Source organism: Astatotilapia calliptera, chromosome 19 (assembly GCF_964374335.1).
Source record: "Astatotilapia calliptera chromosome 19, fAstCal68.1, whole genome shotgun sequence".
In the NCBI taxonomy this organism is placed as follows: Eukaryota; Metazoa; Chordata; class Actinopteri; order Cichliformes; family Cichlidae; genus Astatotilapia; species Astatotilapia calliptera.
The window spans coordinates 27,680,035-27,703,949 of NC_137440.1; the positions used below are offsets into that span (position 1 = coordinate 27,680,035).

Sequence of the window (23,915 nt, forward strand, 5' to 3'; positions counted from 1 at the left end):
GCTTTGCTGTCGCAGCAGTTGCTGTCAGTTTGAGCGGTGCCTGCCCCCAAATATAATAGGGTTTTCTTGACTGCCTCCCCAGGGATTGACTGGCGGTGGAGAATTCACCATGGCTCATTTGGGGCAGTGCAGGGATGGGCTTCATAAAACTAGCTGCTCCATGTCTCCAGGCAGGTTTGTGGCATTCCAAAGAGGGTGTTAGTTTCACTGATAATACTGTCATTGAAAGACAGCGCTTAGGTTTGCTGTGTTGTCCAATGTCTGTGGCTCTGTCTGCGCCACATCTCACAGGACTCGAGAATGAGTCATGCATATTGATGTGTTCGTTGTAAGGACCGTACTTTATGTAGATGAGGCCTATAAGAAACACTGTAGACCTCATATACTGATAAATCACTGTCACTGCTATACTGCCTCTACAATTTTATAATATATTGGCCGTTACAATTGCCAGAAAAGAAGGCTCATGATCAATTAGTTTCACTGTTTTTCATATCAAAATAAAACTAATACATGTCTACATGGACACTGAAAGAGTTATTGCTGGCTGTTGTCATCCCTTTTGCCTGTAGCAGCCATACGGAAATCCCACTTTAAAGGCAATTTAAGCGTTGTGACAGAAGACAGAATCCACCATCCTTATTCCATGTGAAATTGCTTAAGTCCTTAAGTGTACCTACCTCTCTAAATCAGGCATTAGTAGGCTGAGTTAGACAGTTTAACTGGGTGTCTTTCTTTGAATAGATGTTTGATTCATTACTTACACGTTAAGCGTAGTTTTAATGACACAAATGGAGATGTGATGTGTTCATAAAATGCAAAGCGATTCTTTACATTTGCATGTTTTCATAGACAAACTGTGTATTTGGTGTTACACTTGTGTTATAAAGTCTGAAATCTAAATATTAAAAGCATGTTATCAGCCTTCTAAACACATGTCTCACCTGGTGTGATACTCATCAGCGGTGCACTTTCACAAATTCAGACCCACATGTTGAGTCACACAATATGAACCACGTACACTTTCCTACTCGCACTCCTTAACCACAGGCCAGTATGTGTGGTATGAGTGGTTTCTTGTTGCTAGACAGCTGCATGCTTCGGCCTCTTCACAGCAGTCGACTGAGCTCCGAGGAGCTTGACAAAGAAGCTTAAAGTCCTCCCTAAGTCTCTAGCCCCTGGGTCGTCTGCATACTCTGAGCCCTGCTCTGGAAAAGGCCTGAATGCGAGTTTAGCAGCTATGGTTACACCCCGGCAGACCCCTGCCGCCGCTCTTGCTTGCATTACCATTTTTTCTCTGGGCTGCTTTGGTCTTATAGCCCAGCAACAAGTTCCTCTTGTGCTCTCTTCTTATTTCATAACATGATGAAAGAACTGACAGACATAGTGCTGCTACAGAGGAACTGCTTGCGGGATGAGGAGTGTGTACATCTGTTTGTTTCAAAGTTTCTAGCAGGTCACATTTGACGTTTGTCTTCTCTGCTTCGTTTGTTTTCCTTTGCTGGAGTTTTTCTTATGTTGAGAAGCTAAAGCAGCACATTGCAAGGTGGGGTGTCTTTCCTTGGTCAGCTATCCATGGTACATCACAGCCTCTGTGGACACAGACGGAGGATGCAGACGAGGCTGATTTGTCTGCATGCACACATAGACCAATTACATAAACACACAACAATATGGGCTAAAAAATGCAGACACAATTAGAAACTCTAGGCATTTCAGCAAATGCATATATGTAGAGGGAAGTCTTGGTACATGCGCTCTATACTGGCCCAGTTTGTACCTGTGTATGTCCATTTTGAGAGTTTGCGTGTGTGGAGGAGGTGGTATCCAATGTCGGCAGCTGGAAGTACTCAAGCTGCTGCTGCAGAGAGAGAGAAAGAGAGAGAGAGAGAATGAAAGAGAAGAGACGTCTGCACAAGAAAGAGAGGCTAAGAGAGGCACCAGCACAGTCTCACTCTTTACAGGGGCTGAGCTCTTGCCGAGTGAAAGCCCCTATAGAATGAAAGCAGGGTCATCTTAACGGTGCAGCCTCCTTGCACACATACAAACACATACTCGCTCACATACACACTGGAGCAGAACAACACCATGGCCAGCGTGAGTGCAGAGAGTGCACAGCAGTCCTCCTCAGGAAGCTGGTCTTGTTTAGACTTACAGCTATGTGCAAAGAATAATAAGGACCAGGACAATGTTGGTACAGACATGCAACACTCCCTCGTCGGCCTTTTATGTCTGCATGAATCTCCCTCTTCACTCGGACAGATACTCCCATTGTGTGATATTGCAGATGAAAGAGGATTAGGCATACCTATGTTATGGTCAGTACAGAGTCTCCCACCTGGCAATGCCAAAACAGTCAGATGAAAGATCTTGTGGTTTTTTGAAAGTCACTGCAGGTATTTTGCCATGCTTCTTCTTCTTCAGTTATTCAAGTTCACATCATTTCTTTCTCCCTGCTTTCAAACCTCTCTTTCTTTCTTTTTTCCTGGAGAAAGGTAATGAAGGGGAACTGCACTGCTCAGCTTAGAAGTGCGAAGGCTATGATTTTCACTGTGAAGTGCTAAAAGTTACAGTGCACAGCTGAACTTGTATATTCAAGCCTTTGGCAGAGTTACAGCTAGCTCCCCAGTTAAGCCACATGTTTTAATGTTTCAGGCTTAACCACAAAATGAACAGGTGCTTCAGACAAGGTTTCTGGAAATGTATGTCTGCTGATCTCCTTTTTTTGTCACATTTAACAGTTCAGTCTGGATCATGGACCACTCTTTTTTTTGTTTCCCTTTTCATAGATCTTTACTGTAATTGACACCTCTAGTTTTGTGGAGTGTGGGGGATACAGTCCTGTGCTGTGTGCTTCTCCCTGACAGAAACATCAGTAAATCAACCCAGCGATTTCAAGCGGGTCATTCCGGAAGATTCTGTTACCTTTCAACAAGCAGAGGGCCCCAGGCTGAGGCCAGGGAAAAAAAAGAGGCAAAGAGAAAAGAGGCTGGAAAAATACAGACACCAGAGAGGAGATGTTGAGATTTTAAAGTAAGTTTTTCAAAGGAAGAAACAAAAAGGAACAAGGCAACAGTGCAACTCAGAAAACTTAGAAATAAAGAACAAAAAAAATAATAAAAGATGTGATATGACGGTGAGAAAAGATCTTGAGACTGAGAGAGTGTGTGAGAGTACTCAACTCAGTGGAAATCCTCGAGTTCATACCGTGTTCCAATCAAAGTCCATTGACCTGGCAGGCCTGTGACAAATTATCCCAGCGGCTCTACATATGACTCAATCAGCATGGTGGATAGCTTTCTGATGAGCAATAGGTCTCCTCGTATATCAGCCAAATCACCCCCTGATGACTGCATCAACATGCAGCCTACACTTCTCTAAGTGTATGGCGAAGGGAAATCTTCAAATCAGCCCTTACGCTGGTACCTGTTGTCTAAAGAGCACCTTTAGACCCATGCTGCACTTCATTTTTGTCACTCCTCCACAGTGGGTTAAGACCAGGGCTTAATGTTCAAGTCATGAACTTGACAATGTGACATCCTTCAAATATAATAAGCTCTTTCAAACAGACTACCTCATGTACGATAGAGAACATAGACTACAACCTGTGCAAAGTCCAAACAAAAACAGGCATTTATTATAGAGAAATGTTACTGTATAGAATAAGCGTAAAGGAGAATGCTTTAATTCTACTTATAAACACAGCAACCACGTACAGATGTACAGACTGTGAAGTTTTGTTTGAGCCTCTGCTAGCTGTCCATTACATAATGTCAAGACTGAATGAGTACTGGATGCCATTGCATTTAGCAGAGCCCCATTTGTGGCTGCGGGGTAGATACACACCAATCACGTGTGAGAGACAAGCTAGAGGACACCTGATATGCAGCTGAAGGCAAGTGGATGGATTTGCTCTCTAGAACCCAACAGAGCAGAGCCCTGGGCTGCGAGTCGTGAACATTTAAAGGCTCAACTCTCTTCTTCTTGTAATTGAAAGTGCATTCACTAGCAGAATGTGTGTGTGTGTCGATATTGAACCGTTCGATACAGTGCTTTCGGTTCGGTACGCATATGTATCGAACAATACAACATTTGTAATTTATTTTATCAACTTTCCTTCTGACGATGCTGTCTGTGTGGAGCGCTCAGTGAATCTGCGTTCGACTACTCCGCCTAGGCTGCACTGTCGAGCGCAGATCCACTGAGTGCTCCACACAGACAGCATCGTCAGAAGGAAGAGCGCAGGGCACCTCCCCCACCCTCATTCAGATCTGGCGTTTGGAATTATTTTGGTTTTCATGTGACGTATGACCCTGAAGGTAAGCGAGTCATGGACTAAAGTAAAACAGTATGTTGGATGTGCCATGCAATGCTCAATTACATGGGTGGGAACTAGTGTGTTAGCGCAGTTAGCTCGTTAACGTGTTAGCCGTCTAGCCCCATGCACGGGGCGATCGGCGGTAGCTCGAGATTTGCCGTGTTGTGGTGTTAAGGTCATTTCAACGAGATTAACCTGAAAGCACTAGTGGGAACACAACGAATATGACTGCACATTTACGCCGACATCATCCTAGTGCAAAGACAAAAACAACAAGCATGCTACTAACTTTAGCCGAGTCATTTAGACAGCTGTTAGCACATGATTCTCCTTATGCTGCTGAGAATATAGCCCAGAAGAAGCGGATAGTATAGCTTTTATTTTGGAAAGAGCCATTTCTCTGTAATAAACTCTCTTTTCCAAAGATGAGTGATTCCTCAATCAGATACAGGGCTTGCAATATCGCTAGCCTGACGTCCTGGGGCTAGCGATTTTTTCAGTCGGGCTACCCTGCCCGTCGGGCTATTGTAGGAAGGAAAAATATATGTCAATGCTTTTGCATTCTTTCAGAAATGTAGCTGGGTAATTATGTCATTGGCATCGGTGAGCCACTGTCAATATGTGACATATTGAAATCGCGTTTGAATTTGCGCTTGTTTTTTTGCTTTCACTTTGCAATCGTGCGAACTGTGTATAGAGAGCGACAGCATTGATCTGTGAGTGATGATAATTTGCGCACCAATTCCTCTGACATCGTCTTATTAATCGTTAGCTTACTATGCAAACATGACAAGTGAAATCTCCCGCAGCTTAAACATGTGAGAGGTTGATCGCGCAGAGAATCGCTGAGCTTATGTGAGTGAGTGTGTAAAAGCATTTCAGTTCTGCTGAGCCAAACAAGACAGGTCAGGGTGAAGAAGTGACAGCCAAAGAAAAGCTTACCACAAAACGGAGAAGTTATGACAAATCAGACTATAAGGCAAAAAGAAAGTGCAGCTTTATGGTTTCATGGACAAAATAATTTCTGTGGCTGCAATATGACGAGCTAAATAACCAGGGCTGCACATAAGTGGTCCGCAGGTGCGCATTCACTGTCAAAATAAAAAACACGCACAAGGGTTAGGGTTAAATTTAAAAACTGTACTTTTGAGTTAAAATATATATTTATAATTTTAATAAATGACAAATTAAAAAGGCATGAACATTTTTTTTGTATCGAAAAAATACCGAACCGTGACACCAAAGTATAATATATATATATATAAGGGGTGCAACGATACACAAAATTCACGGTTCGGTTCGATACTTTGGTGTCACGGTTCGGTATTTTTTCGATACAAAAAAAATGTTCATGCCTTTTTAATTTGTCATTTATTAAAATTATAAATATATATTTTAACTCAAAGGTACAGTTTCTAAATTTAACCCTATCTTTTATATATATATATATATATATATATATATATATATATATATATATATATATATATATATATATATATATATATATATTTTGTCACATTACAGCCACAAACATGAATCAATTTTATTGGAATTCCACGTGAAAGACCAACACAAAGTGGTGCACACGTGAGAAGTGGAATGAAAATCCTACATGATTCCAAACAGTTTTTACAAATAAATAACTGCAAAGTGGGGTGTGCGTAATTATTCAGCCCCCTTTGGTCTGAGTGCAGTCAGTTGCCCATAGACATTGCCTGATGAGTGCTAATGACCTATAGAGTGCACCTGTGTGTGATCTAATGTCAGTACAAATACAGCTGCTCTGTGACGGCCTCAGAGGTTGTCTAAGAGAATATTGGGAGCAACAACACCATGAAGTCCAAAGAACACACCAGACAGGTCAGGGATAAAGTTATTGAGAAATTTAAAGCAGGCTTAGGCTACAAAAAGATTTCCCAAGCCTTGAACATCCCACAGAGCACTGTTCAAGCGATCATTCAGAAATGGAAGGAGTATGGCACAACTGTAAACCTACCAAGACAAGGCCGTCCACCTCAACTCACAGGCTGAACAATATATATATATATATATATATATTGTTCAGCCTGTGAGTTGTGTGAAACACCTATATATATATATATATATATATATGGGGTGTTTCATTTTGAGTTGCTATCTGTCACATGGGTAAACTAATCAGAGAGACAGATGAAAGGTGGGGGCTAGAGGAGGGGTCAGCTACTCAGTGATGGCTTCCTCTGATGGCAGGGTGACCCCTGAACCCCTGCTAGAGGATCCCGGGTAAGGGATAAGCCATCTGTGATGATGAAACTGAGAATGCTAGCTCCCAGGGACTGTGATGACTTAATCCAACCTACACAATCTGTCCTATGCATAAAATTCTATTGATCAGAATCAGAATCAGAATCAGAATACTTTATTGATCCCTGGGGGAAATTATTTTTTGTTACAGTGCTCCATACATACAGATTTATTTAATATTTGCAAAGGGGGTTTGTTTAAAAAATTGATAAGCTTTTGCTCAGTTCCTCTACAGTAAAACAAATGCATTCATCCTTAAGGACAGGTGAAGCTCAAACCAGAAAAGCATAAACATAAACAAAAAAAAAAAAAAAGCATAAACATAAACAAAAGCTAGACTTTTCCATGTTTTACTTTTCCATGTTTTCCTTTTAAGGCTTGTTTGGTGTAATGAATTTTCCATCTGCCTTCAAAGCCGAAATCCAGTCATCCATTTATACATTTATAATTGGACATGTTGCATAAACCAGATTCCTGCGCTCAATGGAGCCTTTCATGGCACACTAATCAGATCAGACGCCACCAGACAACAGATATATTTACTTGCATCATGTCAGAACAAGCCTCACTTGAAACAAAATACGCTTACACTTTGGATAAGGTGTCTGTGTACAGCAGCAAACAAAAACAGCCGGGAGAAACATGGAGTCATGGAGTTCAGCCACATCATCAGTTTGCTCTCACTGTACCGTCCCCTAAGTGCTGGTCAAATGAACAGCAACAGCTCCGCAGCAGAGAAGTTGTAAAAAGTTAAAAGAAATCCCCCCCCAGTGAACTGAAAGCAAATTTTCACCGCCTTTCTTCTCTGCACGGAAGCAGTATGAACCTAATGCTCAGGGGAGGGGACATTAGACTGTTTATAGTTTATTAATTGTTTCTGAGGGTGTGGCAGTCCAAGCGTGACCTGCTGTTAACTACCATATAAAACATCCACATGTTCACAACATCTGGGGGCTTCAAAGTAAACAATACAGTGAAATATAGTTTGAACATATTACATTTTTTCTGGCTCGAGCAGAAGTCACGTCTGTCTCGGCAGCTGCTTGGCCTTTTTAACTCCCTCAGTCGTGTCGGCACATGTCCACTGTCAGGGAGCAGTGCCAAAAGCGACCACTGTGTTCAATTATATTCCAGTAATTGTGCATGATACACATTAATCAAATCTAATAATCAGTTTTAAACAGCATATGGTTAGCAGAGCTGCACTGTAAAGTGGAGAATATCTCCAAAAAAAAAACTTCACTTAGCAAGTAAGTATTCTGAACCTTAGAATACATTAAGTTAAAATGTCATAATCAACTTTATAACGACCAGAAATGTAATTTCAAAGCCAGCTGAGGTTTACAGATGCAAACGAGCATAGTAAACAACTGAATGAGGTCTCTGTGTGTGCGCGCGTGTGTTTGACTGGGTGTATGTGTGGGGCATAAAACACAGAGTTGGAATTAATTCTAATGTCATTAAAGTCTGGCAGAGTATCACATTATTTACATGATGTAACCTTCCTCTGCCAGGACATGTCACTCAGGACTCCATCTGCTATAGCTGCCACACAGGGGATCATTTTGAGTGTGTATATGGCCGCGAATGCGGGTCTGTGTGTGTATGTGTTTGTGCAGACACCATGATAATACAGCCTCTAATACGTGACCTAAGTGATGGCCTAAAGCTGTCAGCTCTTTCCTGTGGGAAGAAGAGGACAGCTAAACAACTGATTATCTGTTCCAGTCACCCACAAATACTACAGACAATACCTCGCTGCCAAGAGAACATAGTTCAAGTGTGACATGTGCATGCACGCGCTCGCGTGAGAGATGAGGGGAAGCCTGCAGTGTAGTATGTCTTTTTCTCTTTAAGTCATCACAATCTCTCCCTTATAATTGGCTGAATTAAATTTGTTAATAAGAGATTTTGATGTGGTAAATGTATTTAGGTACTTCAGGCAGGCCTCTTTAATTTAATCCTCGGTTTGCAGTTGTCCAGAGGCATTTATGAATTGATTGAGCTGTCATCTGCTTTGATGTTTTCCTCATTTTTCTTTCCATATTATTCTTTTATCCCCCACCCTGTTTTTATACCCACAAAATGAACTAGTTCCACAATGGGGCCTCTTTATTAAGTTCACCTGTTCACTTAAAAGTAAGCAGGCATGTTAAATATTTCTACTGTCCTGTCTATTTTTATGTTTCTTCTGTTTTAACATGATCAAACAGGAAGGCACACATTTCCTGTCTTTGGACCGTGCGGACTGAATGGTAACATCAGCAGGGATACGCACATACTTTCATCTTCTTTTCATATTCTTCCACTTACTCACTTTGTCAGTCTATCATGCTCTCACTGTCTTTGTGAGGCGTGCTTCTGTAAGTGTGTCTACTCACTTTCACACACACAAAGAAAAAGGTAACAAAGTTTTGGTGGAGCTTTGAGTTTTCCCTTGATCTGAATACAAAGCTCTGTGGTTCGTGTCGGCTCACGTTTTGCTTCCACTGCAGCTCAAAGAGCTAATTGTGCTCAGCAACATCCCAGTGTGATACAATCACTGACTAATGCATTAGCCATCGTCGTGTTTGATGGAGACACAAACACACACAGAAGTCCCGGCGCCGCTCTTAACACACCTCAACTCTTGTGATGTAGATATGGGAGACTTGTCGTGGGTGCTCGCTTGTTTTGATGGTGGTCCGTGTCGTGGCAGGTTCACATGTTGTTTTGATCCCTGCTGTCAGAGCCCAGTGAGCTCACACAGACACAGCTGGCTAGGGTGGAGCCAACAGGGGTACATAGGGAGTTGAAGGACATGGATCTTTGCCAGCACATTTTATACATAGTGCATATCTTACAAGTACAGCTGAGAATTAGAGATAGTGGACCCTCGCCCCTCACTGCCCACCCTACCATCTGCCCGCCTGGGGCTGGGGGCTCTGTGGCTTAGCTTCCATATTACAAGGCTTGACAGCCCTTGCCCTCAATCAACCTCACATGCATGCACATGCACACATACACATCTTCCCTCCTCTTGTATTCCCTTTCTCCCATCACTTTTTTTTAGAGACAGAAGTATGTTAGTGTGAAAACTTGCTGCATATTAATGTCACTTTAAATAAGAGATTAGTGGTCTTTAACAGCAGCAAAGAGAGATGGCTGTATTTTCCTCTCTTTAATTTGGTTCTTACTCAGAAGGGACTACAAAGCCAGCGAAGGTCAGGTCTTAGTAAGGGTGTGTGTATGTGCATATATCTGGTGTCGAAAATGTGTCAGTGGGTGGTTCAGTGTCTCAATGGAGGTTGCAGGTCTCAGAGTGGATATAATTAGAAACTTCCGTGGAGCTTTAGGAAAAATAGTCCGCTTCCCCTCGCTTATTTTCCTCTCACCATTTATCTCTCTTCTCTGATGACACGATCGGGGAGTTAACCACCAAATCCATCTTTGTGTCTCAGCTTGCTCCTGTTTGTCTCTGCTGGTGTAAATCTCACATCCTGTTCCCCGTCAGCCAAATAAAACAGCAGGACTCGATAAAACACATGGAGGGGAATCCCGAGGAATCGGGATACATGACGCTTCAGTCGCACTGTCTCAATCCTCTCTGGAACAAAGGCTGATTAGAGGACTGAAATGTTTTGATGACTGATATTTGAAAGATGAAAAAGATTAAATAATCTTTGTTTAAAACTAATTTAACAACTTGTAACTACATATTTCAACAAAGGAAGTAAAACACAAACAAATCTTTGCACAACTTTTTGCTGAAATTTATCATTTCCTCGGGTTATGTGTTTGAAGGTGAGAAGTTGTGGACGGTCTGATTTATAAATCATCGCTGCAGTCTCTGAGATGTCAAGATACTGGTCACTCCCTCAAACTTGAAAGGGCATATACATTAAGAGATGACAGTTATTCGTTTGAACCTGTTGGCAGATAACAAAGAGAAAATTTCCCAGTGCTTTTTATCCCTGTACAGTTTTCTATGAATAATGGCAGTAATGGCAGGTTACTAAGGATTGGCTGAGTGACTCATAGACCTTCTATTGGCCTGTTTAATCTCCTATAGCTGTTGAAGAGCTTGTAGAGGCACACATACACACACATTCCCATGTGCAGCTATATATTTGCATTGTGTTATATTACCTAAGCCACCAACGAGGGCTGTAGATACAGAAAAAAGTTAGCTTTAGCTTATACTAAAGGCCTCAAGTTACAGTAAGGGGAATAATTATTTGATATCCTGCTGAATTTGTAGGTTTGCTCACTTCCAAAGAAATGAATGGTCTCTAATTTTTATGCTAGTTTGATTTTAATAGATAGACATGTTACATAAAATTTATTAACTGATTTGTATGTCATTGAGTGAAATAAGTATTCGATTCCCTACAACGTAGCCAGACTACCACAGATTGGCTGTGTCCATGTGGCACACAGATTGCAATCAATCAATCAATAACAGATACTCCTGAGCTCACTTATTATGTGTATAAAACACATCTGTCCACCGTATCAGTTTCTTCTATTCCAACCTATCCACGATCACGAGGAAGACTAAAGAGCTGTCAAAGGATGTCAGGAATAAGACTGTAGACATGCACAATGGGCTACAAGGCCATCAGCAAGAAACTAAGTGAGAAGGTGACAACTGTTGAGATGATTATTCAGAAATGGAAGAAATACAAAATGACCATCAACAACCAATAACCCGTGGTCTGGACCTCACGATGCAAGATCCTGCCTTGTGATTTAAGGATGATAAACAGTTGGGACCACAGTCACCAAGAAAACCATTTTTAACACACTACGCCATAATAAATGATGTTTTGCAGTCCGTACAAGGTTCCTCTGCTCAAGAAGATACAGGGTACAAACCCGTCTTTGCCAGTGAACATCTAAATGATTCGGCAAAGGCTTTTGTGAAAGTTATGTGGTCGGATGTACTTGAAGTTACTTGACCTGCTGTGTTTGAAAGAAGAGAAATGCTGAGTGTGACTTAAAGAACTGCATCCAGACAGTCAAGCATGCAGGTGTAAACTGCAAAGGGTACAGGACAACTTCACTGCACTGAGGGACCAATGAACTGGGCCATGTACCATAAAATCTCAGACAAGAATCTCCTTCGCTCAGCCAGACAAGATGCACATTATGGAGCAGGTCATGGAGTGGCTTAGCCAGTCTCCAGACCTCAGTCCTAGAGACAATCTGTGGAGTGTGCTGAAACTTCGAAAGGCCTACAAATAGTCAGGAAACATGAAGGACTTTCTGTAAAGAAGATTGGGCCAAAGTCCCTCCTGAGACGCAAACCTAGTGCCAATTACAAGAAATGTCTCGTCGCTGTGCTTGCCAAATAAAGTTTTGCCACCAAGTACTAAGCCATGTTTTGTTTGAGAATAAAATACTTTATTTGTGTGTGTTTTTTCTGGATTTGTGGTTGATATTCTGTCTGTCCCTATTAAAATCAAACTATGATAAAAACTTAAAGATGTTCATTTCTTTAAAATTGGGCAACCTTACAAATTTAGCAGGGGATCAAATAATTATTTCCTTCACTCAAGAATGTTTCTGTGTTCCTAAGATTCATATTCCACTTTAATACAGCTAATTAAACATTTTAATCAAGGACAGCACTGAATTGATCTCAGTCCGTGCTAAAGGGAGTTTGTGTTAACTATACCACTGTGATTATTCCTGCTTCACTAGAGCTGTCACTCACCCATCAGCTCTCATTTTTGCCACTACCGTGACAGAAGACCAGGAAAAACAAAGAGCTGAACCCATCCCTGACTTATAATTAATCTCTTGTCGACTTCTATTGACACATCCTCTCTTTGATTGAATAATTGCCTAAGTGCCACAAGCTTCTAGGATTGAGTCATAATCCTGAATAAGATATGACCAACTTTGGTCACCTCGTTCACTACAATTAGCTCATCATTTGCTTGGCTGCGAGAACAGCAGCTCCCCATCTGTTGTGCTCTGGTTATGGACAGCAGTTTTGGGGTTCATTTTTTTTCTACAGAGCCTGGCAACAAGTTCTCATTTGACTCCTTGTACAGTTAGATGAAGTGTGTGAAGGTACTGACACGTGCGCAAATAAATTCACATGCATGTCTGCACACTCTGACAAGTGCAGTTTCTCACATTATACTACCGCTGCTCAAACCCAACCACAGCAAACCACACGCACACACCTCCCTACACACATGCGCTCGCAAATACATGCATATCTACCCACCTGCCCGCAAAGCATTCCCACACCTCACACATAAACAGCCTGGCATCTGTCACAGCTTGGGTGGGGGTGGGGTCACACATGTACATGCACGCACATACACACAACAACACACCCAGAAACACAAACACAGTCCTCTTGTCTACAGTGAACGTACCCTTTTGACCCTTTGACAGGTACATGGAGGATCTCAAAGTGAGAGGAGAAGCCTCAGAGCAGGTCTACAAGTCAGAGATGTGCCCTCTCCATAGGTAGCTGTCTAACTCCTCAGGACTCCAGGGGATGGCTGTGCCTCTTGCAGGAAGCCATAACTCTCCTCTCAGGAAGTGAGGTGTGTCTGGAGTGTTATCTACATCTGTCTTGGAAAGAAGCGGGAGCACAAGAGGTCAGACAAGAATGGGACCACTTATATCATGTTTTATGTATGACGTGTGGCATGTGTTTGAATATTTACATGTGTCTGAAGGTGATGCAAATAGAGAGGGAAAAAAACTGGGAAGAAGTTCAGACAACTCTGCTTCCTTTGTCGACAAAGAGTCTCTATAAACAGTTCAACATGATGCAATTCCAGAGTGGAACCAGTAACAACCACATTTTTTTTCTATCTATTGATCAGAGCCCGAGCTGCATATATTAGGGTTTGTATTTCAGTCATCAAGTCCCTATTGACAACTAAATTCAATTATCTGTCCTAAAACTTTTTAATCAAACAGATGAACGTAAATATTTTGCTGCATTAACTTATCGCTTCTTTAAACAACAGCAGTGACCTTCAAATGATGCCAAAAGTTTCTTTCTTTCCCGTTCTTGATGGTGTGACAAATTCCCTCCGGTCCTAAGTATGTCGAACGACCCCTGAAATAAAACGTTTGAAGAATATAAATGATCAGCCCCCACAATGTGGAGCTAAAAGCTTTCAGGGTGATCCTTGTGAACTCTTAGAACACTCCCAGGCATATAATTAAAAGGTAGTTTCTAATTTCTATGAGAGTAAATTAGCACCTCGGCTTCATTGTTACACCGTGGCTGGTGGCAGGTAGCCTGGGGAGATGGATTGAATGGATCAGAGAGGGTTGGACAGTCACTGGATAATTTTGACAACGGGGTTCGGGGGTATCATCCATCACTCAAGTGCTTACATGAAAGTTTTGACAGGTAGAGGTCATGGCAATGTGGCAGGAGCCAACAGAGATGGATGCCTTTAATTTGGGTAATGAAGAGTTAACCATCTTGGGAGAGCAAGAGGAGCGTTAAATAGGAGAGCCATTCGCCATTAAAAGAAAGTCTTATTTAATTCCTCCAACCCTAATGAAAGACATCGAAACACAATCCTTGATTGACAATGAGGCCCCAGCTGTAATTCCCTGCAGACAGTTCACTTAAGTTCCCTCCCTTGTTAATCTCAAATATAATGAATTGCAAAACTAAGGTTAAACGTGGCAGCGTGAATTCATTATCACTAATATGTTAAACCATAAGATGATTTACAGTGTGGTCTCTCTCTTATTTTCATTAACGGTGAATGGCTTTGATTTAGTCGAGATTCCGCTGGCCTGTTCATTCTCACCATCAATCTTGCCGTCTTGGTCATTGTCCTCTTTTATATCTGACCCCTTCGCTCGAAAATGGAGCGAAGAATGGAAATATGTTGGAGCCGACAACCTGGTGAAAAAAATTATTATTCTGCTTTTTAGTGTGAGTACAAGACCCCTTTTTATCGCTTCCTTGCAAATTATATTCATCCCGAGCTGTCATTCAACTTCATCCTTGACCCAGGTCTTATTGTTCCAGGCTTAATGGTAGTGCTTGTGCCGAGATAACGGTTAATGCTCCGCTGTCTAGCAGCAAAGACCTGCAAATGCTATCTTACACTAAAACACCGGGGACCCTATCTGCATACTGAGCTGATATTTATATGGACATTCATAATCCATGTACCTGTTCCCCGTTCATTAACCAAAAGAAAAAGTATTTGAAATGCAAGTTTCTTTCCAAAGTATAATTCCAATATGCCAACCACAAACTATACTGACATACCTTTGCAGGCACTGTGTGGCTTGGGCAACACTCCCTGTTTATTCATATTAATGCTTGAAGGAATATCATACATAAGTCATCCCAGTAAGTTTATACACTCTCAAGCAACATGGCACAGGCCCAGTTTACCTCACCAAAAATGATATATTTGGATTGTCTTCCTGTACTCTGTGTAATGTTTGTGTGTAAATACACATATTATTACAGTATAGCTCTGAGCATGTATGCATACTACCAGACCACAAGATTACTGTGCATAAAAGTGACAAATTGTAACACTGCATCAAGGAGAGGCTATGCTGAGTGATAGGAAGGTTATGGACTCCTAATGACAGGGTTTTAAAGCTAGAGCTTCTACTAATTGGGGTGATGTGTCCATTCCTTTGTCCCCCCAAGACATGTCTAGCTACCAGGGATTAGCCATGATTAAGGTGCTGGTCTTCCTGGTGCTTGAAGACCCCTCATGGTATTTATCCATAGTGGTCAGATTATTCCAGTGATGGACACCTAGAGATCACAGGGGTTGTGATATATCTTGATAGTTAGTATGAGGCCTATTATAGCCACTTTCATTTGGGTGGCTTTAAAAGTTACATATATCAGCAGGCACATTCAAAGAGGCAGTGTAATATTTATGCAGTGGGATTGTTATATAAAAGTAGTTCAAAACCAATGCCTCAGGATATTTTTCACATTTTCTTGTTAAAAGAAAAGGGAGGCAGCTATTATAAAAAACACAATTACAGAGTGTAAAATCATTATGTTCTGTTGGCAAACAATTTAGTCTAGCATCACACTAAGTGCGCTATAATGGTTCTCCCCAATTACCAAGACACTAATTATGTGTTGCTTCCTCCACAGGTTTATCTGGAACACAGTGTTTTATGAGCTGCCCTTTTATTCTTTCAATAGTTTCGTGGTAAAACTGCAATATGACTAAAGCACAGTCTTATTTCTTTATGACAATAGTTGCGCTGATCTTAAGGGGAATAAAAACTCCTGAAGTGAAAAATGAGAACAAAGCTTCTGTCTGAAAGTCAGCAATCATAATTCCCAGCACTTATTCATTACAAGGATTCATACAATGAATCATATTGTGCAAAAAGAATAAACATTAAGCATGAAAATTTATTCAGCATCTCCTTTCCTACTTTTCAACAACTGATTCCCTTTGGCTACTATTAAACACTGCAGTAGTCACAATGAACTCCTTTCCAAAGAAGAAAAAAAACATTCTCATTTAAACCATTACTGTTACTCTGGGTTTGAAATGATCAAAAATCCTCAACCTTCTCTTTTCTTTCTTTAGTCTGTGCCTGTTCCAAAGGAACTTCTCTCTGTGTTTTCATTTGTGAAGCAATCTGCGAATTTAAAGGGAGCAGAACACTCTACCTTGTTAAAATGAATTGTCATGTATGCTTGACAGACACTTATAATGAGATTAGTGTAAGAACCTCAAAGAGGAAATGTTAGAAATAAGAGAAGCGCTAATCCGCTCACACTTTTATGACTAAATTCATTCTCTCTATGGTTTCTCGAAACTTTGCTTTCCTGTTCATTATCCGAATTGTCTTACAGCTCTCATCTTGTAATCCTGAGCTCCTCTATTGACACTCGAACTCAGTTTAAAAAGATCCCATGAGACTGGAATAATAAATTGGAGATTTTGTGTCGCTCATATCAGATCTGTGTTAATATTTTGTATGCAGGGATAAATCCTGCTTATGTTTTAAGACATAGATTACCTCCACACATTACATTAAGGAGTTAAGAAATCATAATAATGTTAATGATAGATAGATAGATAGATAGATAGATAGATAGATAGATAGATAGATAGATAGATAGATAGATAGATAGATAGATAGATAGATAGATAGATAGATAGATAGATAGATAGATAGATAGATAGATAGATAGATAGATAGAAAAGTAGAGTCCAATGAATACAGCTTACCCTTTGCCTATCCCTAAGTCTCCTCCAATGACCTTTACTGTTAAGATAAAGATAGCTCTTGGCACATACAGAGGGATGTGGAGGATTTGCAAAAGTGGACATTTATGAAAATCTTTCTTGAAGCCTGTCTTAGAAATCCTTCAGAGGCATGAAGGAAAGGGCAGTGAGTCAGTATATGGAGAAGACATACTGAGACTCTGATACGGATGGAGAAAATACCAGTCTATATGTGCATATGTAATGAAAAGTAAAAAGGAAGTCACAGGACTCTATTGAAGATTTTTTTTTTCTCCTTTTTCTGTGGCACCATTGCTCTCTGCAGACATACAGCATAAATATGTTTGAGGAAAACTTTACTTGCGATTCAGTCAGCATATAAAAGATGATATTGAAGTGACCTTCTGTATTGACTTTCGTTAGTATATAAAGGAGTGTAAAACCTGCATGCAAGACAATACATTTTTTACTGCTCGACAGACACAAAATGAATGAGTGAATGCGATGAATGAGTTTGCAAAATGAATATGGTTAGTCTCTTTGAATTGAGAATTGCGTGCAACATCACCAGAGTTGGCTCAGTGTCTGGGAAAAATAAAAGTATGCTTTCATTGTGGGCCACATGATTCTGATTGTGTTTACACAGTTGTACAGTGTTTACTTAGGAACTTTTACAGTCATGCGGAAATTATTTTTTTTTTCTTTTTTTCAATTTAGACTTTGTGGTTTCTGACTAAATAAAGCTGTTGAGGGTATAACTAATTTTGCTTCAGGTTTTGGTGGTTATTTGTCACTATATGTGGTTTGAGGGATTGATTTTCTCCCTCCCACTACTCTGATGAAACTCCTCCTGGAGGTTCCTCTGGGAATTCATCTTGTGCTGATAACTTTGAGCTATCTTATCTGGTCACTGTTCAAACAAGAGTGAATTCTCAGATTTGCTTCAGGTGTTTGTCTCTCCAAGGGTCCATTTCTTCTTGTTTTTGTTTTCAAGGTTAAAGCCTGATTGATGTGGTTGATTTTTCCCAGTGCTGTTTTGTCCAGCCACGTTGAAGCGCTGTGATTGTTTAAGAACATAAAAACTCACCAGACTGTAGGATATACATTTTTTCTTAAGACATTGGCTGCTTTTTCCTCTTCTTCAGTCCAGCTCTTGTACCTGACCATTTACACATAAAACTGACCTATGAATCAACCCTGCATAAAAAGGGCATCTAACATAAGGGATTAACTTGTGTCGCATTTTAAATTGTATATTAGCCAAAAATAGCATATCTCGGCAGGGTGTGCGGTGTATTCTTAAACAAATTTAAGGAAACTAAACAGAGGCTCTATCATAGTTCAGGTCTGCATTGCTGTGCTGTTGGTGGGCTTGTCATAATTGATGGAATTATCGATGCAGAAAACTACAGTCAATTCTTGATCCGACATGCAGCTTCATTTTTCAGCAGGGCAATGATCCCAAACACAATGCCAATGCAGTAAAAGCATACATGGATAGAAAAACACTACCAGAGCCCGGACCTCAACATTTCTGAAGCAGTGTGGGATCATCTCGACAGAGAACAGAACAAAAGGGAGCCAACAGCCAAAGAGGAGCTTTGAATGTCCTTCAAGAAGCCTGGAGAACTATTTCTTAAGACTACTTAAAGAAATTAGGAGAAAGCTTATCTAAGACAGTTGAGAATTTGTTGAGGAACAAATTCAGATAAGCTTTCTTCTTCAAGCTTGTTGGAATTTTACTCACTCTATTTATGCCTTATATATAATTCCATGCATGTTTAAATATGTTGCAATATATTTTTGCAACTATTTCACATTTTCCACATTTTCCTATAAAGCTATGAAGGAGGGTAGGTTCAAGTCTTTTACACAATACTGTAGATACCCCACATTTTAGCTTAGAACTGTCATTGCAAGGGCGTTTTTTTGTGTAGTCTATAATAATTAATTTACCTTAACTATCGATAAAAAAGTAGATGTGAGAAATCTGTCAAAAGAAAAATAAAAGCAGAACCTGAATCCATTTTTTTCAGTTGGAATTTTACTCACTCTATTTATGCCTTATATATAATTCCATGCATGTTTAAATATGTTGCAATATATTTTTGCAACTATTTCACATTTTCCACATTTTCCTATAAAGCTATGAAGGAGGGTAGGTTCAAGTCTTTTACACAATACTGTAGATACCCCACATTTTAGCTTAGAACTGTCATTGCAAGGGCGTTTTTTTGTGTAGTCTATAATAATTAATTTACCTTAACTATCGATAAAAAAGTAGATGTGAGAAATCTGTCAAAAGAAAAATAAAAGCAGAACCTGAATCCATTTTTTTCAGTTTTCTATCTAGTAATTAAAAAAACTCAACAGCCTAAGAAAATCCTGCCTAGGATCTGTCCACGGGGCAGGGATTCTCAATTTGTCATGCTACTTTGAACTGTCAGGATTCGACTGCTGGTGCAAAGATCATAAACCAGTAAAACTTCAGAGCACAGGATGTGAATGAGGGTGACTAAGCGCACTGGAGGCCCCACACTAGTCTCTACACACTAGCCTGTAGTCAACACTATCTTATCTCGTGAGAGGGCAAGTCTGGGCTGGCTAGTAGGGAAGCAGAGCCCCGTGGCTTCAGTGGGAAAAGTTCGCTAATTCTTAGAAAATGAACTTCTGAGTGAAACACGATCAACATATCTAGGTATCTTATCCTGATGTTTTGCTACTTGTTTAACTAGAGCAGCTGCATTTTATTGATGAATTCTTGTGACCACTCCAGACAGCTAGAAACTATAAACAATCTCTTTATTATTTCTGGTGACAACATGTAGTTTTTCAAAACTACACATTATCGCCATTTCTTCTCAAATGAATAAATGGAGAGAGCATGACCTCATGAAACGTTTCCTTGATTCTTTTATAAGCCTCCACCAATATGTAAGAGTGCAAGAACTGACCTGGAGCCATACAATCCATCAGTATTAGTCTTACACGGACTCTAGACTAAACACACTCTCATTACAGTTGCTGTGAGTGCCTGGAGGGCTCTTCCTCCACCCAAGTTTATTAACACAAGGCACAAGTACAATACAAAACTAGGTACCCGGGACTCTTACAGTAAACACTGCTTCGGTGCTGCTGGTACATAATTAAAGGATTTAAATAGACGGAGCTTATGGGGAATGGCATGGCAATATGATTACTGTAGAACGTACTGCACTGTGTAAGCCAGTGTTGCTCCAGGATGATGTAATCCCTTTCAGGTCATTTTGGGTTCCCTCTGCTTTGGGGATCAGATCTGCACTGTGAGCTGAGACAAGAGAGCTTTTATGCTTTTTTTAAAAAATTCTTTCACAGAATTCAAACAGTTGTCATCTCCATAGAGGCTGCGTATACGTAGCAAGCTAATAAAAGTCTAATTCAGATATCCCACATTCCTAAGTGAAAGAATTGCCTTAGTCACATAGTATTCAGTTACCATACTTGTGTTCTACACCCACACTGTTCCTCGTGTCTCTCTCTGGCTGCACTAAAAGATTATAGTCTCCCTGTGGAATTATTGCATGCTGGAGTGGTCGAGTATTTAAAGACGTGGTTGTTGAATTTGGTTATATCATCACTGATGAATGTAGCATGTGCATTTTTTATTTAAGGATAAGTGGCAATAACTACAAAGTCATTATACATCATAATTAAGTATGATTATAATAATTATTATTATTACAAATGTAAAATGCCATTTTGGCTGGTGTTTACCTTATGGTAATGTATATGACTCTGTAAAGTTACTCCTTAGGTAATATCCACCATACATCAAACATACACGTCAAATGCAATTTGGGGCACTTTAATTCTCGTAAAACTCGTTTGTGCACAGGTTCTTGTGCAGGAATATAAATTTACTTAACAAGACGCACTGACATGCTTCCGTAACTTGGGAGCTGTTGCAAAATAACTGTACGAAGGGTACCTACAGCTTTGGCCTCTGACTGTATTTGTGTATCCCTGTGACAAACATTTCCAGCAGAGTGCTCAAACGTCAGCTGTTTACATTCACGACATGATACTCAAGTTTCAAGTATCCGCCAAGTATCAGACCTTGAAAGACAGAGGCCACATCAAGGAGGTCAACAAAGAACCTGACACCCTGGAGATACATTTGCATTGAGTCGAGAATGTAAAGCAACAACAAGGCATAAAATGCCCTTGGAGGAACCAAACACTCCAGTGGTAAAACAACTACCCACAAACTGCTGTGAGATTACCCTCATTGTCAAAGCTTTTCTTATCTTGAGAGAGAAAGACAGCATGATCTTTAAGGAATGAGACCACAGCGACAGACAGCCAGTAAAATGCACATAGGCAGCTGATACAACTTGTTTTAGTATCATCTCACAAGTTAAGATAACAAACTGGGTTGCGGTAAGTGGTATAAACTTACAAACAATAAATCGTCAGACTCATAAGCTGGATAATGCATGGCTAGAGATGACTCTGTGTCTGTGGGTGAAGTATATTCACTTGCACACTGCTGGAACTTGTTACATTATTTCTATGCATAACATCAGAGCAACATTAAGTGACTCCGCTGCACGGGCCTGAAAATACCAATTTACTGCACACCAATAAGCATTATAACCTGATTTTATAGGATATCCAAGAGTACATTTGTCAAGTGAACAGTTAATTTGCGTTTTCCTGTGCTATGAAAACAAGCCCAGCTGCCCCACCGCCCGCTTTCAGGCCCCCACCACTTCTTTACCCCATTGTGAAGCCATCAGATAGTGGCTTCCAGGACTCCACACCTGTCTCAGGGCTATGCAGAGGAGATGGATCCATGCATTTTGAGCATCAGATAGCCTCTAGCAAGGGTTAGTATTGATCTAACGCTTCACTGGCCCTTTGTGAGAGCAGCAGCTGCTTTGGGGGGCTTTTAGATAAGCAATGCAAAGGGAATTGTTTCTCCTGAAACCCACTTTCAATGTTCATACATGAAAACCATCACTTAATTCAACACTCCATTGCTTTGGAATAAAATGTCCTCTCCCTTGACACGCACGCACAAAAATCAGCAAATAAGCATTAAAGCATTTGCCTTTGGGGTATTGGAAAGGGTATTAGAAAGCAAACATGATAATGCAGCTTTTACTGTTTAATTATATGTAATCTCTAGAGTGAAAATGAAAAAAAAAACACGGCAAATTTCAGTGTCCCACAACTCTCTTCATTCTGATGACAGTCCCAGTCACTGAATGAGGCAGCTGGAATGGGTTTGTGTGGGGGGGGAATACCACTGGTGCATCTGTGTGAGACAGGCATGGCGATGAGACCCTCCCTAAGATGACTCACAGGCGGTATGAGCTGACACCAGCACCTCATTCACAGCCAATAATGAGCCATGCTAATGAGCAGGACAGCCGCCCTGCACGCTCATCATTAAGCAGTCTTGTGATTCATGTCCAGCATGGAACCATCATATAAAGAGACAGGGCTGGATATGTATATATATATATATATATATATATATATATATATATATATATATATATATATATATATATATATATATATATATATATATATATATACAATTTCATTCAAATATTTGCAGTAACTGGCACAAATAAATCACACCTACATTTGAGGCAATGCCATCGGTTAATTTGACATAACCTCCTTCACCACATGTGAACTAATCAGAAGATCAAATACTGCTCAAATTAATTCAACAGAAAAAAACAGGCTGACAATAAAACATGCATGTGCGTGTGCCAACCCCATGAGACTCTGGCTCTGACACATATATCTGATAAGGCTTAATCAGCAAGGGGTGGTCATGATAAAGCATTTCAGTCCTATCTCTGTCTGGGTAGACAGACACAGGGTTTGCCTCAGTGTTCCAAGGATGGAAAGGCAAGACGCCCTCTATCTTAGCATTTCTCTTCTTAGCCTTGTCTCTTTTCCCCCTGTGTGCCTCTTTTTCCCTATTTCTCTCCCTCTCTCCACTACCTTCTGTCTGCCTTTCTAGCTCCCTTTCTCTGTATCAGGAGAGACACTTCTTAAACCCCAGCTGGGGAAAATACGGTGGCTGGGTGGGGGGAGGGTTTCAAAAGGGTAAGTGATTGCCCTCTAGGGGACGAAGCAGAGAGAGAGAAAAAAGCAGGACGCCTTATCGCCCCAGCCTCCAATAGCACTGCTGGCTAGCACCTAGCGCCAAGGGGGAGGAAGAGGGTGGAGGGTGTGCAGGAGACGCCAGCTAGATGCTACTCTGCTTCTTGACACAGCAAACTCAGCGGGGAGCCTTCCATCTATCCCTGGCTGTATGGGCTCGATTCAAAGCTGTATACACTAATGTTACCATCTGAATAAGGGTTATTGATTCAATCGCATGTTTTATATGAGCATCTATTGAAAGGTTTATATATATATATATATATATATATATATATATATATATATATATATATATATATATATATATAGCATGCTTTTGTGTTTTACCGTCCAGATTACAGAAACCCAGTTTTACATAGTGTCAGCACAATTACATTAATTACTATTTATACGCATGACGTGTTTTTCTCTTATAGCTGTATTTTTATCCGGTGGGGTCTATGTGATGCTGCAGGTGTTTAAAGCGCTCACACACTATAAACAGGATCTGTGAGGCAGAGTGTTCTACTGACCTATTTTCTTAATTCAAGCACAGACATGGAAACGCGCAGGAACGAGCCACGCCAAAACATGTGATAACACGTGGCCACTCAAAACACACACAAAAAAGTGTCAAACGTACAATGTTATACATAAAAAATAAATTTAAAAAACAAAACTACAAAAAAACAAAGTCTTCCTCAAAAGCCATTAACGGCTACTAAAATGCATCCTTTTACAACAGACAAGCAGACGTACCGACGCATCCAGGCGCCTGCAACTGTGTCCAAGCGCCACCTTCAGTACTCAACCTAAGGAAGAAGAAGGGGAAAAAAACAATCATACAGCCTACATCTTTTTGCTCAAGATACATGTGCAAAATTGTATTTGTTTTAAGAGCAACTTCTCACATTTTTTAAAGTTAAAGTAAGGAAACAGACATATATCTTATG

The 23,915-nt window shown here is 40.5% G+C and overlaps 1 long non-coding RNA gene across 2 annotated transcripts; it reads right to left on the bottom strand.

Moving 5' to 3' along the window:
• Positions 1–760: 760 nt before the first annotated feature.
• LOC113012132 (uncharacterized) lies at positions 761–23,793 on the bottom strand. 2 transcript variants are annotated; one of them, XR_013903889.1, is made up of 3 exons: positions 23,722–23,793; positions 1,781–1,861; positions 761–1,592 (listed from the first exon to the last, which is right to left on the bottom strand). It is a non-coding gene; the product is annotated as an uncharacterized LOC113012132 (long non-coding RNA). The 2 variants fall into 2 exon arrangements; XR_013903890.1 differs by lacking the exon at positions 23,722–23,793 and adding an exon at positions 12,979–13,118 and having other exon boundaries at positions 761–1,632.
• Positions 23,794–23,915: the final 122 nt, after the last annotated feature.